This window comes from Rhipicephalus microplus, chromosome 5 (genome assembly GCF_043290135.1).
Source record: "Rhipicephalus microplus isolate Deutch F79 chromosome 5, USDA_Rmic, whole genome shotgun sequence".
In the NCBI taxonomy this organism is placed as follows: Eukaryota; Metazoa; Arthropoda; class Arachnida; order Ixodida; family Ixodidae; genus Rhipicephalus; species Rhipicephalus microplus.
The window spans coordinates 70,000,254-70,018,052 of NC_134704.1; positions in this window are offsets into that span (position 1 = coordinate 70,000,254).

Here is a 17,799-nt window from a genome sequence, read left to right on the forward strand (position 1 = left end):
AAGTAAAAAGACAAAGATTCCTCACAAAACAAAACACTTAATAAACAGTTGACTGGACATGACGAAACACATCTGTAAACACCCAACAAGAACGTTCAAAGTCAGTAACTAAACCTAACGTTCGAAAGGGGCTGAGTGATGGGAGTAGCGCAAGATATCTGTTCGGTCTCACCCACACGCTGAATTCCGCCGACGATGAGCAAACCGGAACGCGGTGATTCCGGCTTCAGGACGCGGGCAGGACGGGGATGAAGGAACGCTGGCTGCTGACGACACGTCGAGAAACCAGGCCGGAACGTGGTGGCTCTGGCTTTAGGAGTGTGGACCCGTCTGTGACGAGAGAACGCAGGCTGGTGGTGACGCGTCAGAGAACCAGGGTCGACCTAGTCAAGCAGCTGGGCGCACAGCTCGGGCCCGGAACCCAACGGCTGTAGCTCGCCTGCCGGAACCAAAGTCCGCAGGCCCTGGAAAGGAGTTCAGGACCGGATGGCCACGGTCCTTTGGAGCGGGAACACGACGGCAGGAGGCCCCGGCCGGTTGAAGACCTGCAGGCTCGGGTCCTACGCCCGACGGCCCATCTTCAGCGCCCGGTCTGGTGACGACCTTCCGCTTGCCCCGTCTTCTTCGAATTCCCCTTGCTCTGGTCTCCTCAGGCTCCTGCTTCAGCTCTGGCCCACTTGTCTCGTTCTGATTGGAGATTCTGTACTTTCGTGGTACCCAGCCATTGGGCCTTGAAATCTCCGTGGTCTATGATCATTGGTTACCTTATCTTTTATTTTGTTCACGGGATGCCACGCGTCCTCATGCACGCGACATCTTCACTGTCGTCGTCTTCGTCGTTGTCTAGGCAGCACCGCGCGTGCACTCTGTTCTCTTCTGTTTTTGTGACGCGCACTTTCCAAAGGCGCGCACTTTAAACGCGCACCACACATCACATACGCCCCCCTTTTATTCAAGTTTTTTTTTTTAGAAAAAAAAACTGCCGATGAGTGCGCGTTCTGCACTACGTCACAATTAAACCACATATTTGCACCACGCAGTTCAACACATCACCGGGCTACAGTTCGCTACATCGTCCAAAGGTCCACATTCGCTAACCACTATATACACACGAAGCAAAAAAATTCTGAACTCAACTAGCGGATCATAAAAATTCCCAAATTAGCCTGTTTAATACAGCCCATTTTTTTTTTTTTATATATACCCTATTAGGTAAAAAAAAGAACTACACATCGAGTCAATGTTATATTGCATGTAACTTCTTAAACTGTTCCCATGAAACAGCCTTCCGCAGTCCGAAACCAAGATCCAGAAGAAATCACCAGGAAATCAAACTTGACGCTTAAGTTATAGCGTCCCAAACAAAATGTTTAGTGGCCCTAACCAATTGACAAGAGTGAGGAATTCGACGCCGGTGGAAGAATTGTCGGCCGTAAGCTCGTCTGAACCTACAGCTGCGGATCACCAGACGCCCAACCTCTAAATCACAAGCATACACACTGGAATGGATGTATGCCAGTCGGAAGCGTTGCCTCAAGGTGCGCCAGTACAACCACGTCTGAATGACTTCATGCTTCCCGGGAACGCCTTGCTTGAGCTCGTAAGCCGACAATCGTTCAGACACTTTTAGAGATGCGACCTCTTCAACCGAAGATGCCAGAGAGCACCAGTCGGCGTCCTTCCTCGTACAATGAGTTGCTGGACCATTACTCCCTGCGTGCTCAGCCTCCATCACTTCAGCTTTTTGTCTTGCTCTTTCATCAAAACTTTGAACCCCTCTGCCCGAGTCATCGTGCCTATCCTCATTACTACGTAGAGCTGACTTACACTGCAACTCTACTCTCTGTTCTTCAAGTTTTTCTGCATTTTGCTCCAGTTTACTCATGAAAGCATCATCTACAATTTCTCGAGAACTCAAGCCCTCTCTCTGTATAGGCGAGTTATATTCATCGTGAAAAGCTGTGTACGTAGCACCTGTTGCTACATCCAGTGGCCCAAAACAAAAGGCAGAAACTAGATCGGAGCTTTCATTACGGCATTCGCCGGCGTTAGCTAGATGTTTTATTGCTCCTTCAATGGAGCTCTTCAGAGACAATCCTACCTCTGCATGAAGTGTGCTTGACTTCTCGCAGGTTTTAACACACCCTTTACTTTGAATGGAACGTTCTTGTTCCATGCTCACGAAGCATTCCCGTGCTTCAATAAGCTCCTCGAGCCTTTTAGTTTCTTCACTACCCACCTCCCTGTCATACGCTTGCCTAGTTTCACTCTCTAGCGAAAGGTCATGAGGTGGTACAGGGTCAGCCTGATATAAATTCAAATCGCTCGTGACGTAACTGCTGTCAGAGCACACCTCAGCCACTCGTTCACTCCTCTGTATCCCCAGCTTCCCCGTTCTTGCCAGGGCAAGCTCGAGTCGCCGCTCGAAGTCCACCCTCTCTAATTGGAGCTGCTGCTTCTTTGCGCGTGTCTCCAGTTCGAGCTGTTTTTCTTTTTCGCGCGTCTCGAGCTCAAGCTGCTCCTTCTTGGCCTGCGTCTCCCGTTCCAACTGTTCCTTTCGAGCTTCTCGTTCCGCAGCCCGTTGCTCACGCTCCCTCTCCATCCGCTCCTCGTACCATACTCTAAACTCCGCTCCCGTCAGTCCCATTTTATCCGCCAACTCAATTAACTCCCACGTGTTCGTCATCGTGTTAACCGCGTCAAAAAAATCTACTGGAAAAACAAACGACTTTGTCCTGTCGCTGCGGACGCCAATTTGTGATGCAGGTTCTTTGTTGCTGATTTGTTTTTCTCCCGGGCTGAGCCTCAGAGAGTTTTGTTAATAAGGACAAAGCCGTTCGGTTTCCAAGAAACACACAAAAAGTTTAATTGAAAAGTAAAAAGACAAAGATTCCTCACAAAACAAAACACTTAATAAACAGTTGACTGGACATGACGAAACACATCTGTAAACACCCAACAAGAACGTTCAAAGTCAGTAACTAAACCTAACGTTCGAAAGGGGCTGAGTGATGGGAGTAGCGCAAGATATCTGTTCGGTCTCACCCACACGCTGAATTCCGCCGACGATGAGCAAACCGGAACGCGGTGATTCCGGCTTCAGGACGCGGGCAGGACGGGGATGAAGGAACGCTGGCTGCTGACGACACGTCGAGAAACCAGGCCGGAACGTGGTGGCTCTGGCTTTAGGAGTGTGGACCCGTCTGTGACGAGAGAACGCAGGCTGGTGGTGACGCGTCAGAGAACCAGGGTCGACCTAGTCAAGCAGCTGGGCGCACAGCTCGGGCCCGGAACCCAACGGCTGTAGCTCGCCTGCCGGAACCAAAGTCCGCAGGCCCTGGAAAGGAGTTCAGGACCGGATGGCCACGGTCCTTTGGAGCGGGAACACGACGGCAGGAGGCCCCGGCCGGTTGAAGACCTGCAGGCTCGGGTCCTACGCCCGACGGCCCATCTTCAGCGCCCGGTCTGGTGACGACCTTCCGCTTGCCCCGTCTTCTTCGAATTCCCCTTGCTCTGGTCTCCTCAGGCTCCTGCTTCAGCTCTGGCCCACTTGTCTCGTTCTGATTGGAGATTCTGTACTTTCGTGGTACCCAGCCATTGGGCCTTGAAATCTCCGTGGTCTATGATCATTGGTTACCTTATCTTTTATTTTGTTCACGGGATGCCACGCGTCCTCATGCACGCGACATCTTCACTGTCGTCGTCTTCGTCGTTGTCTAGGCAGCACCGCGCGTGCACTCTGTTCTCTTCTGTTTTTGTGACGCGCACTTTCCAAAGGCGCGCACTTTAAACGCGCACCACACATCACACTCCCCCTCTTTCTTCCCGGCAACAAGACCGGCGGTATCGAGTTCCCCGGTGCGCAACAAACGGGCCAGTGGCTTTTCAGGAGTCCGCGGAACGCCCGAAAGAAGTCCATTGCCGCTCGATCATCGATTGCGCAGGCCTTCAGCAACAGTGGACGCCTCATCGCCATGCGTCCGGCGCGTAGCATCCCACCGACTGACCACCACCGTGGTGGCACCGGCGCGCTCAACGGGACGTGAAATGAGGTTTCCTCGGACGTCCATCACGTCGTTGACCCTGCCGGCCGGCTGACGTCGTCGAACCGACGTGGGCGGTTTTCTGGAACGCGCCCGCACGCTCGGCGCGTGCTCTCTCGGCCATCAGATGGGCACGTGCGGTGTGCGAGAAGACGCACTGACCATTGTCCACTCTGCTCGCCGCTACTGGCGCGTGTACACTACTACACGAGGTTAAAGAGTCTCATTGAGAGACGAGCGGAAGGGCTTGCAAAACAAGCCACCTTGCGACAGAATGGGCAGTTACTTGCGTGCCCTTCGCACCGGGATTGGCTTCGACACTTCAAAACGAAATGTTGTCGTTCGACGCTTCGTGAGCTGCTTACTTTACCACTTCTCACCGCTGTGGTCAGTAGTGCCTTTTTGCTTCTACTTTTCATTTGCGATGATGGCGTGCCTCCGTTCCTCAATGAGCAGAGCAGTGGAGCTATACCGAAGGGAACTGGACCAAGGTTTTTGACCAGGCTAGTTGAAGGTACACACTAAACGAAAATGGCCTAAAATAACCTCAAAAACTGGGTAAACCATTTGTCCTCTAGCGCACTACCTTTCCTGGGTTTTTTTTTACCACTTACTACCGAGGTAAAAATTTACTCTCGTGCTAACTGAGTTTTTGAACGTAGGGAGAGTAGTAAATATTTACCCCAGTGAGGTTTTCAGCGAGTATAGAGGGAGTAAATTTTTACTACCTTCACAAGGTTTTTGAGTCTATTACTGGGAGTTATTTCTGGTGGTAAAAAAATAAAAATTGACGGGTGCATTCGCCCAGAGACGACAAATTTATTGAATAGCAGAACTGATTGAATTTATTGAACGGCAGAATTGGTGACACATAGATTCACATACAGACAAACACGCACACACAACAAATGCAGAATAATACACCACTAGAACAGACTGCATGCGTTGCTCAACTACACTTTAACAGTCCGGTATATATATAGGCACGACTTTTTGACCGGCCCTGTAGGACCAGTAAGAGAGCTCTTTTTCTGAATCGATAAACAAGAACAGTTGAAGGTGCAAGCGTAAACTTAAGGTGGGCTGCAGGACACTAAATGTCACACCGACCTTTTATTGTAAATCTACCCAATCTCATCTTTTTGAGTATCCAATAATTACTTGGCACACCGGGCTCATGGCCCCACGCGTGTTAGCACTGCTGATGCACAAGTCCATAAAATATACCTAAGTACGCACAAACTATGGTAGCTCAATGATTTTCATTGAGCGACGGTGCACAAACACAGTAGCAGCACGTATTCATCACAACGGGCGTAGAGGAGCGGTGCACGCCTGCACACAAGCTTCTTACCGACGGCGCACTAGGCCTTTTTGAGGAGCACGGCTATCCGATGAAACACAGCTGGCGATCACAGAACACAAATCCTGTGCGAATTTCGTCGTCGTTCCAGACACAAATGAACACGTGGCCACTATCTTACGGGGACGGGGCGGTGTAAATACCACCGTCCGGGTTTTCTTCGTGCTCACCGGCAGCCGTTTGTTGGTCCCGTCTGCCTCGTATAGGCTTTGCGCTACATGTTTGAGAGCAGTTGGTGCATGAGGTGGGCAATTCGGGCAGCACTTTACTCATGCAGACATCGCCTACTGTGGAACAAAACATATGCGATTCTTCTTTCACCTGCCCCGGCGACACACTCCCACTGGTCACTGGCGGCCGCGGCTCGGTGCCGACGGAGAGTGAAGCATTTTGCTTATTGCTTCTCCAGTAGGCAAGCACGGACGATGACACCAGATTGATTTTGTTACCACTGGCAGATATTCGCGATTCGGCTCGGAAGCGAGATATCCGCGACGTGCAGGTTCGGAGGCGCTCGGAAGCGCACGGTCGTTTGACGATGTAGGAAACACGTGAGATCCATCAGCCCAACCAGACACACAGATACCCAGCTTCTTGCACCGTCTGTCTCCAAGGCCAACGCCGAGCAAAAGCCAACAATTTGCGAAAATATGCAGGACAAGTTTCCTGAGCAGGTTTTCTTTCTTTCTTTTTTCTTCTTTTGAGATCCCCCCCCCTCCGTCTTTTTTTCTTTTTCGTTCACAGAATGCTGTTCACGCTTGTTGTGCTTATGCTGCCCCCAGTTCCAGTGAAAGTGCGTTGACTCGATGTCAGTCCCGAGGCACGGCGATGCCAAAAAAAAAAAAAACTGTGGTCCTCGCGTACCTTCAGGAGAGCGTCACAATGGGGCAAAAGCCACCGAAGCAGCTGCAGCTTGCAGTCACGTGGTAATAAACTCTGAAACGCAGGTTAAAAATCACGTGACTGAAAACTCCCTAAGTGGTAAAACTGGATTTTGACATCCTTTTACTACTTGCCTGAGAGGTGGTGGTAAAACTATGTCATGTACCATCTTTTACTCCTACACGAGGTAGTAATTTTAAACGCAAGAGAGTTTTCAGAGGTCATGAGCCGCAAAAACCCCAAACTCGGATAGTTTTTGCTTACAGTGTACATAATAGCTCACAGCGCACACTGACTGACAGACAAAGAAGAGGCGACACTCGAAGACAAGCGCTGTCTTCGCGTGTCTCCTCTTCTTTATCCGGCTTTCAGTGTGCGCTGCAAGCTATTATGGACCAAAATGAAGCCCTTTCTTAGAGGTTGCATACCACACCGAGATGAAGAAAACTTTGTAAACCAGACTTGGTAGTTCATATAATTATTCTTGAGGTTATAAGTCCTAAAACCACGATGTGTTTATATGAGACGCGGCATAGCGGAGTGCTTGTTAAACATTGATCACTTGTTATTCTTTACCGTGCCCCTAAACTTAAGCACATGGGCCTGTATAGCAATTTGCTTCCACTGAAAGTGAGGCAGCCACGACCGGAACTCGATCCCGCGGCCTGCTGGTCAGCAGTCAGGCACCGTTGCCATAGAGTTTCCTAAAATTAACTAGAGGGGACTCTGTCGCTGCTATCGTTCAGCGATCTTAAGAATTATGGGTAGTACACACATTTGCCTAGTCTTTGTACTTGGGGGCGACGAATTACTTGCGGCTTTAAAAGAAAGGCTGATGCTCGCGAGGATGCTGTCCCTGGAAACTGCTATATAAATCAACTTCAGCCCACGGTACCTAATCACAATTGACGTTAACCCGACTGAATGGCTGTATCAAAGATGTATATACGTAATGTTTATAAAATTGGATAGGCAGCTCTGTATTCACTATTGACGTTTCACGAAGACTAGCGTCTATTATCTCCCATAAACACTAGCGACAGAGTTCCCTCTAGTGTATATTAGAAAACTATATGACCGTTACCTCCTGACCACTGGGGTGGGTACAGGGGGTAAGTTGAGTCTGGAAGTAGGCCTGTTGGTACATAGCTTGAAAATTTGGCGAACCTAAGAGGGTAGTTGCCGCAGTGATAACGGCCATCGCGACCACGCGCAAAGCTAATTAGATCAGCCACTATACCACTTTCGCGAGGGAACGTGGCTGAAATAAAGCGCAAGAAACAAGCGATCAGAAAGACGTGTCATGTACGAGTAACGTGAGGTTGAAGTACAAGTAAGGCACGCGCCAAATTCAGGGTCCAGGACGTGTGCCATGTAGTCACACGTTTATGTATTTCTTTTTTACTCGACGTTTAACTCCTTCCTCCTTCATTATGGTTCTTGTTACGTTTGTATCGTGTCAGTCGTGATATCTCCTTGTCTTGTGCGTGTGTTTGCCCTTGTCGCAACCGCGCTAGGTTTTGATTTTTACTGTGGTCGTTGTCAACATTCCTGAGTCGTTTGCGTTGTTGCCTAACAGCCAGTTGCTCGTTTTTCTTTGATTTTGTTTTTACTTGAGCTGACTCTCGCTCCCCCCCCTTTCACCTCGTGAGGTGCCAAGACTTCTTCCAAGGTTTCACCCAGAGCTTCCTGCTTTGTCCAAGGTGTTACCCAGAGCTCGCTCTGTTTCACTGACAAAATGTTTGGTGACGTCTCGTTTGGAGCACGAGATTTTCGTAAACATCGTATCGTGTAATATTCACGTGCACGAGCACAAATACATCACGGTGAAATTTCGCACATAGTCCGCGAGTACGAATATCGACCTCGCTGTAAAATACTGAGGAAGCACCTATCCTGCCTCCCCTATGGTGAAGGATAATCCTACCAGATCTCCCAAAAATTGAAGGGAATGCTGGCTCAGGTTGGGGCGCTTGCTCGGCATTTCACGGTAGTTTTAATTGAACTTCCCGAAAAATGATGGTATCGGAAAGTTGTAAATCGACTGTCACATTTTTCCCACATTCAAGTAGGCGTTTGATACAGCACCAGTCGAGAGAGGAGGAGAGAAGCAAGGTAAGGCAGGCAGGTTAACCAGACGCACGCCCAGTTTGTTACCCTGTACTGGGGTAGAGAGACAAAGCGGCGAACAGAGAGAAAAAAAGAAGAGAGAGATAAAAGGAGAATAAAGAACAGGCTTGACTTTCTAATTTCCTTCAATGGGCTTAAGTTATTTATCTTAGATGTTAATATACTCAGTAAATGATAGTGCTCTAAATTTGTAATTCTGAATGGTATCAACGATAGTATTTTGTGTGTTCACTGCTCTGAATAGATTTTCTGAACTCTCGAGGTGAGACTCTTTCTCGTTGGTTTAGCTCCTTGCGATTGTAGGTCAAGACGCCGGACGCCCTACTGGAGTTGAAAAGCCGGGTGAATTTCCGAGCGTGCACACCAGCAGATGCGTGGCAAGGGGTAAATGAGCCATCCGTGAATGAAGGAGCATCATCATATCCCCCTTTTCCTTCAGGTACCCCTGTCGAACCAAGTGCGCCACTTCGGAGAAGTGGAAAGAAGCGTCGCGTAGCTCACGGCGTAACGATTCCTGGTCACCACGGCCCTCGACTCTGTCCCGGCCATGCGAGCGATGAGGCCGGAGCGGGCCAGCGAATCTGGAGCGGACGACAAACACAGAGCGAGTCGCGCAAAGCACGTGAACGAACAACGCGGTAAAAGTGTCGCGGCGGCTTAAATCGCGCGTCAGGCGCCGCACCTTTTTCTCCTCAACCTTCGGGGGCCCTGGCCTCAAGTCCGGAACGATGGTGGTCGCGAGGTCGACCGGAAGGAACCTCCACTTTATTGCGAAATACACTGCGCCTAGTAGCGGCTTCGTGTTAGTAGGGCTCTAGAGGAGACTCCACGCGACCCCCCCCCCCCCCCCCCCACCGTGATTACCCTCCCTCCGTATTATTCACTCCTCCTCGGACAACGTGTTGTCAGTGTCGGAGCACTGCCTCTCCATGTGCGTGTGAGTCCTTTTGTGTCCGAACCCTCCTTAGGGCAGTGTTTATGGCTTTTCGGTACTGTGCAGCGCGTAGTTGAAACTCGATACGTCCGAGCTCACGCGTTTTCAGCGAGTGAATACACGGAATTCTGCCGTCACGCTTCCTGCAGTAGTGTGCCCCCCCGTGGGCTGAAGAAAGCCCCTCTCAACCGTGGAGTCAGGCCGGAGTCGCCGGGCAAGGCAGTTAGCTTCGAGGTAGCAGAAGAATGATATGTAATTTTTTTCTTTTAATAAAGTTTGCTTTAAAATCTTAGACTTGCATTATTTCTTTCATTATCACATTTCACTTTTATTACCACTTTTATTTCACATCCTAAGCCGGCGAGGAAGGTATGTGCCTTCCCTCCCCCCCCCCCCAACTTGCAAAAAAGTTGGTACGCCACTGGCGCTAGCGTTACCTTGGGACATTAGTTACCAGCTAATACTGCAAATGCTGTCGATATGTGTGGTCCTTCATATGAAAATGAATCCCGCTAGATATGAGATCTGCAGAATCTCTTTGCTTTTTTTTTTACTCCTTTGGATTGTTTATGTGCGTTTCTACGACAACGCGCTCGTAAACTTGTAGGACACAGAAGTCTTTAACTTTAATAATAAAGCTGAATACTGAGAAGTATATTGAACGAGGTAACTGCCAACACAGGACACGCGCGCCATCAAACGACGAAGTAAAACGCCTAATGCTTATAGAGACAGCACTATTTGTGAGGCTTCCGATAACGGAAACAAGTAAAGCGACACCGATAAAAACATCTTCCAAGAGCTAAGCCCCAAACAGGAAGAGCCCAGACCGTGGTGGTAACTTACACGCACGACAAGAGAGTCCACATAGTCTGCCAGAACTGGTGCTGACAAAGGCACCTAGTTGCAAATGCAACAGCGTCAAGGAAACTTGAAGTATATTACGATTGACAGTTGGACGACACACCATGCTCACGCGAGATCGTCTACTTTCGTATTTTCTGACCTAGGCAGATTATTTCCGCCAATTAAAATGCGTTATATATTCTTTTTGCTGAAAAAAAAAACATTCTTGCTTCCGTAAGCGTCCGTCCTAACAAGCACTGACGGCTTTTTTTATGGACCCTCGTCCGTTGCCTAACTCTGAAGTAGTAGTGCGAAGAAGCGACCCATTCCTACCTCCTCATCTGGAAAACATTTATTCGCTTATCAGTCATGCACCCAAATTAGACCGAGGGACACGACTCGCGTCAAAAGCGCGGAGATGAACGAAAAGACCGAACGAGACTGGACGCTGGCGCGGTTCATTCAAAGCGCCATTCGGTAACCCGAGAACACGTTCTTTCGCGTTCCGCTTACTAGCGGAGATGCACGAAAAAGGACCACTCCACACTGGCGTCGCAGAATTCATTACACACTTGTTACGCCCTCGCCTGCAGGCAAAAGGGCGTGAGTGACGTACGTCACCACGAAAGAAGCTGGACGAAGTGACAGCTGGTGTAACTTTGCTCGACAACGAGCTCGTACGGCTGAAGAGAAAGAAGCGCACAAGAGGTACGCGAAGAGGGGAGAACACGCCTATTTGCCGCACCTCATCGATTCCGTGCAGTTCAGTCAAGGCTATTCCGTGCCGGCCTGTCAAGGCGCGCCAGAGCCGTATATCCCTTCGCAAAGGAGATATATGGCTGTGGGAGCTCTAGCCAAACGAAAAAAAAAAATGGTTCCAAATCTGCATGTTACACCGCAAATGTAGTCAAAAGACGATATTCTTGCGCCTGGAGACAGTGAACAAAACGTTTATTTGCTGTTCTGCGCAAGAAAATCGGGGAATGGTATTCTAGAGGCGCTGCGTTAGAGTGACTCGAGCGTGTAGCGGAGGCGAACGAGCGCATCGAGGCACGTTACAGTTACTGTATATGCTACCTTCAGGTAGCAGAGTTGCGCCAAGGTACGCCATCTTGAGGTCAGATGTCTTGCGGGAAAGCCACTCGCACTCACGTAGGAGCAACGCTCGCGCTTCAGAGTGCTACATTGTCCCTCACTATTGAGAGGCTATGGCATTAGCGTGGCTTTATTTTTTCGCTTTCTTTCTATTTTTTTAAAGGTATGATTAAAACTCGGTTGCTCCGGTCACGCCTAGAAGCCTTGATTTGATGCTTACGTTCTTGGTATGTAATAATAAAACAGAGTGCGTCGGCTCGTTAACCATTCAGATGGTTGGTTACACTAGCTTCGTCTTGTTTTCAGCTGTTTTTCCAATTTATTAACATGAAATTATTTTTGCACTTTTGATCGCGATCGAACCAGTTAGGGTTAATTTTTTTTTTAATTCTGTTGGACTCGTTCGTTAACTGTGTGAGGGAGCCAGGAGTAGTTTTATTGCCTTCAACTGAATCAAGCTGGATAGCGATCGAGAGTATCCGTGCGATGCCAATATTACGTGAGGCTCTCTATTACGCTCGTATTACAATCGCGGCTAACGACAGCTTATGCGAATCGTTGTTCAACAGCTCTGTCGCACCCAACATTCCTTCCGCTTAAGGCTTGAAAGCTGCATTGAATTCACGTAATTTACGCGCTAGCTGAGACACCTTGCCGATTCGAATAAGCCTAGTATAACATATTGTTCCTATATTTGTAGTGTATACTAGTCAGACCAATTGGGACGCATGCAGCCGACACACGCTGACCAACTCTGCATGTATAACGTAATCACTGCATCTGTGGGTAATAAAAATTTAGCAAGTTTGCAGTGCCATGGATTAATAAAAAGAAGTCAAACATTTATTCCTTCCTCACTGAACTATTTTCTCTATCAACACCCACGTCTAATCACATGGGCTGTAAGTAGTACAATTTACCACCAAATGCACTTGATACCACATTTCTCTCGACCAACATGACTACAGTACCGAAGAAGTGCGGCGAGAACAACAACAGCCGATGTAAAACAAGCTTCATCTGCCCGGAATCATCGTAGCGTTGGCTTCTCCACAGTGCAGTTGAACCACTATGACCACGTGATGGCGCTCGGTGAATAGGGGCACTGAACTCCTGCAGGCAGAGCGAGCGGTGCCCGGAAAACAGTGGCGCAACTCCGCTACCTAAAGGTAGCATACACAGGTTGTGTTCCAATACTCACCGTATACGGCTAACTAGACAGCTAAATGGACGGCGGCCATCTTAAGTCCCATTCCAATTCTCACGTAGCCGGCAAAGTAGACAGCTCAGAGAAGACCGCGTCGTAGACAAATACGATGCCGGCTACTTTGCTGTCTAAACAAGATGGCGGCTAAGCGAATCGCACAGATAAATCAAATCTCGCCAGAATGGCCGTTTGCACACAAGCAGACGCTTTCCCACACGCTCAAAGTGAGTAAACATTATTTGTTTTTTATTTCAACACGAAACAAGCCAGAAATTACTACTGTTACATTTGTTTCTTTTCGCTTTTTCTTCTCGACGTGAGGTGGCGCATCGTCGCGTGAAAGCTGTCTAAACGTGTTCCAATTCTCGGACAGCATGTGCTCGCTGCCGTCTTCTAAGCAGTCTGCGTAGACTGCCTACGTGCTGTCGAAGAATTGGAATACAGCCGCAGTAACTCTAAGGCGCGTTAGACACAACAGCCATCTGGCAGTTGTCTTCGAAAACGAAGGCGTGCAGGAGAAAGATGCGCACCAGTCTCGGAGGTGATAAGGTGTAGAATGGAAAGCGACGGGCAGGTGCAACCACCGTGATGTCGTAGCAAAGCGTTAGAAACACCTTCTTGAGCATCACGTTGCACTGTCATCGCAGCGCGATAAACGCTACATTCCTCATTTGTCTGTGCCTCTTCTAGTATAAAGGCAGACATACAAAACATAGACGTGTTTTCATGGCACCTCAGATATGCGCAATAATTGCTTTTTAATTGACAATCCCACAGCTATGAACACTGAATCGTGAGCAATATTGGTGAGCGCTGCGGATAGGGTTGGTCGTTTGGTGCCTTTTGAGGTATTGTTAGGGCGGACAAACAGAGAAATGTACAGACAGACAGACAGACAGACAGACAGACAGACAGACAGACAGACAGACAGACAGACAGACAGATAAATTCTTTTTCCGTCGAAGGTCCCCAAGAAGGAGTCTTTAAAAACCTTGAGCAAGCATGAACTGTCCACCTGTGGTAACACATCGCTGGAACTCGGCCTAATGAAAGCTCTATGAAAGTGTTGCCAGCGCTCACGGAGAGAGTCGATCCGCGCCTTCTCCTTATCACCAAAGCATGCAGCCACCTGTCGCCGACTTGGACATTAGCTGACACGAGTCGTATAGCGTTCGCTGCGATGGACCGAAATGGTGCAACGGTGCAATACGGATCCCCTTGTCTCGCCGAACCACGCCACCTTCACCGCTTGTTATCTCTCGTACTACACACGCAGGAATTGCCGTACAATGCTGAAAATGATATGCCTATAGGGATATCCGTTGATTTCCGGTGAGATATGCAGGTCCCAGTTTCCCTTTCACAAAACGTGTTTATAAGCGTCCCGGCTTTGGATGGGGCACGGAACAAGTTCGCACGTATTTCTTCGGAAGCCGGCGCATGCCTGAACGGAGAGGCTGGCCTCTCTTTTTTTTTCTTTACTGATTCTGCGTGTTCAACGTTCATTGTTTTCTGTCGCCTTTTTTCGCTGCTGATTCGGCTTAGTTTGGCGAGTGCGGCCTTTCCCATCTCGGTAAAATGAACATGGAATCAATGATGGCTTCGCGTCACGTCAAAGTAACGCAACCCGAGTCACCTTGGTTACTTCCTCAACCCTGCGGTTGTGTGTCAGGCATCCTCGAACTATAACACTATACGTAAATGAGTGCGCGATAGGTCAGAATATGTATGTATATATATATATATATATATATATATATATATATATATATATATATATATATATATATATATATATATATATATATATATATATTTATATATACATATAATTTTCCGTCGACCGGAACATACCAGAACATGAGTGATCGAATGTCTGACCGAATGAATGGTCAGGTTTTTTGCATTTTTTTTACGTATTCCGAGGCAGGTATTGCGTGATGTCGTTCGAGCACACGACAAGGTGGACCACGTTTCCGGCCGACGTGTCAGCGGCGGCACTTCGCCTACTTTATGCGCTGCCGCGTTTCTTCCGCGTGCCGGCACCGCGTGCTCCTCGTTCGTTACGGCACGCTCACACCGAAACGCACCAGTCTCATACAACTGCTTGGGTAATGCCAAGGAGGTTTGGAATGCTGGCGTGCGCGTGCCACCGATCTCTGTACGGTATACGGTATACCGCGGTAATGTGGCCCGTGAAAAGATGTCTTCTCGTTTCCGTCATTTATTAGAACGCACTCGACATTGCTGAGGGACGAGCTCACGTTGGCGACGACTGAGTTTTTGCTTGAGTTACCCGGGCATTGATGCTCTATGAAACTGCACTGTTGCGAGCTGTAGCAACTATTTAATTGAGTGAACGCTCGTCCAACCAAGGTCTGAGTACACTTAAATAAAGAAATTACCTCTTCTTCCTCAAAGTTTCGTCACTAGAGCGGTGCACCACTTCGAGCCCTCGAGCGGTGCCCCACTTGTTTTTGTCAAAATCCCGTGCTGAGGAGGCGCGCACCGTCACGGCCTTTTCTTGTCTCATCATCGGGCCGCTGGTCTCTTGGGGGGCGCGCGAACTAGCGCGCGTAGTTTGAATACTCCGTCTGTCTTGCGTCAATATTAAGGTGTGCCAGTGATGACATTCTCTCTGTCACTCGGTAAAACGTTGCGACCAAAAATAGCCGCCATATAAGTGATCGTTCACTGCAGAGAACAAATGATCGAGAACACGAAGGTTGCACATGTAAAGAAAAAAAAAAGGGCTCGTGTTTATCTTCCCTAATTCCTACTCGCTTCTACTGAGCTCTACCCATGCTACATTGTTAAACAAAATTTTTATTGTGAAAGTGATTGAATGCACACCCCCGGCACATTTCTGCCATCGGCGTCGCCGTGAGGTTCTATATAAACTCGCAGGTGCGATAACATCAATCCAGGCGTCGTACGCTCTATGTGCAAGTGAAAGCGTGCTTAAGCGACCGGCCATCGTGGCTCAAAAGACACGCAAGCAGGAATTGCGTACCCTAACCGGGAAGGTGGCTGTGGCACAAGCGCTATCTTAACAGGGATCAGCAAACTACTCACACCTTCTTGCGTGTCTTGCTCTACTGCGTTTGCGTTAAAGCGACCCACAACACCAAGATGGCTTCAGTCGCTGCCACGGTGGAGTTTCATACGCCAAAGCATTGTTGACTTAGGCCACATCGGCTGCTATAGTAGTTAGTTATAACTTTCAGAGTTCGAACAGAAATCCAACGCAGGCATTCAGCGTGGCAGTCAGATGTTTTACCGCAGATTCACACCAGTGTCTATCCTTCACAGGAAAAAAAAAACTTTTTACTGGTGTCGTGTACGGCAAGGAATCCCGTTGCCAGATGGAACAGCGTTCGGCACAATAGTAGAATCACACCAGGTGCTACATCATTTCGATAAGTAACTTGTGAATAGTTTAAATGTAACTGGGCTTGCCATTGTAACTGAGCTCAGCCATAATTTTTCACAATCACCATCATAAGCACCCACGGCAATAACAAGAAGGTATGAACGCTAATGAATGGAAATAGATGGATTACTGCTACTGTGGCTGTCGTTTAAGTCCCCGCTGACCACAGCGGCTCGCTGGGCCTGATCGAAGGTCACACAGAGTTCTTTAATTATACGTGTTGTGAAACTCCAAATCGGCCAAGTGTATCGAGTTCCGGACATGCTATTGGCCGAAATCAGGAGGAGAAGTATCTGCTGATTGCAACATCACCTGTTTACCAAAAAAAAAAACAAAGTAACAAACGCTCGCTATGAAGCTACAGTGCCGCGTGCAGTCTTGAGCCGCTAGCGATGAGCGCGCGCGAAGGTGACACTGCGGCGATCTAGTTTTGTATCTTCGCTCCCAGGTGGGGCGATAATCTAAGGGGTTTCACTAAATAGTATGTATTGTCTTGTGCGGGTTTACGAACGCAGGTTCGTAACTGGTATCATTAAAGAACCATGGCGTCACCGATGATGTGTCTGGTGTGGAGGCGCTCTATCAGTGTCGCGTATGACATCCGCCTGGAGAGTGCAACGTTCACGTTGCTCGCCGCAACAGCAGGCTAGACTCGCTAGACTCTGAGAATACACAAAGAATACGTACCATCGTATAAATCAGTGCGACCAACGGAGACAGCGAAGAACTGTCATACGAAATCGTAGTTCATGGAATATAGAGGTTGGGAGCGTGGACGACCCCATCAATCTACGAGGCTGTTTGCAGGATTGGAAACACTTTACGAACACAAGAACCACACATAGACACACTAAAAGGAAGTATACACCAAGGCAGCACACAGCAGCCAATTAGCAACTCTGACCTCATACAAAAGTCGTGTGGTCTAAGTTGCCGCAGGTTCACCTCACCCACTTGACTGTGCATCACGTTCAAAGATGCGTACACGCTAAGGCATGGTGACGAGATAACGTGCTGAGCGGTGAGAGGGCAGCCTCCGGCAGGTTGGCGGATGTCCCTGGGAATTCGCAAGGGAGCTAGATGCTTGCAGTTGCGAAGCGCAGGAGACGGAGGTAGTTGGCGGCTACGTGACGCCCGCAGTTTAGACTTGTGCCTCGCGGGGTTGAGGTAGGACGCTCGCGTGCGGCCATCCAAGAGCACCCATCCTCACACCGCGTGCACCTTCCTTTTATTCACTCACACGCCCCCCTCCTCATGCCAACGCCTCTTTAGAGCGTGCCTCAGCGTCCTCATCGTCTTCTTTCCTCGCCGCACGCACAGGCGCACGAGCGATCCCTCGATGCGGACACCACATGGATGACATGTAGACACTGCTGTTTACGTGTGGTCCTTGCGTGCGTTTTTCGTGCTGATATCTACGATAATGCATGAACAACTCACCCAGTAAGCACCACTTCACGAATACGTGCGTGGTCAAATGAGCCGGGACTTGCCAATCTAACACGAGGAAGCTTACTACAGAGAAATATACATCGGCTTGAGCGCGCATTTGCTTACAGGCGCGTAGTGGGTGCATTGCTACTTCACAAGATGATGGTTGCAAAGTTTCGTTCCTGAAATCTTAACGAGCTAGTATAATCACGTGATTATCGGCGCAATCATTGCTGGGAATGCGCTTTATGTTTTGAATACCTATAGTAACAATCATCGTCGACGGGTGCTCGAGCACCTCCTCAACTTCACCTGGAAAACCAGCGGCGCAGCAGTAAGAGACTCGCTCGCTGGATTCCGTGCCCGCCGGTTCTGCCCTCGCGATCTCCGACGACAGCGCATCTCTAGCCGACTGGGTTGGTCCTACGCCACCTC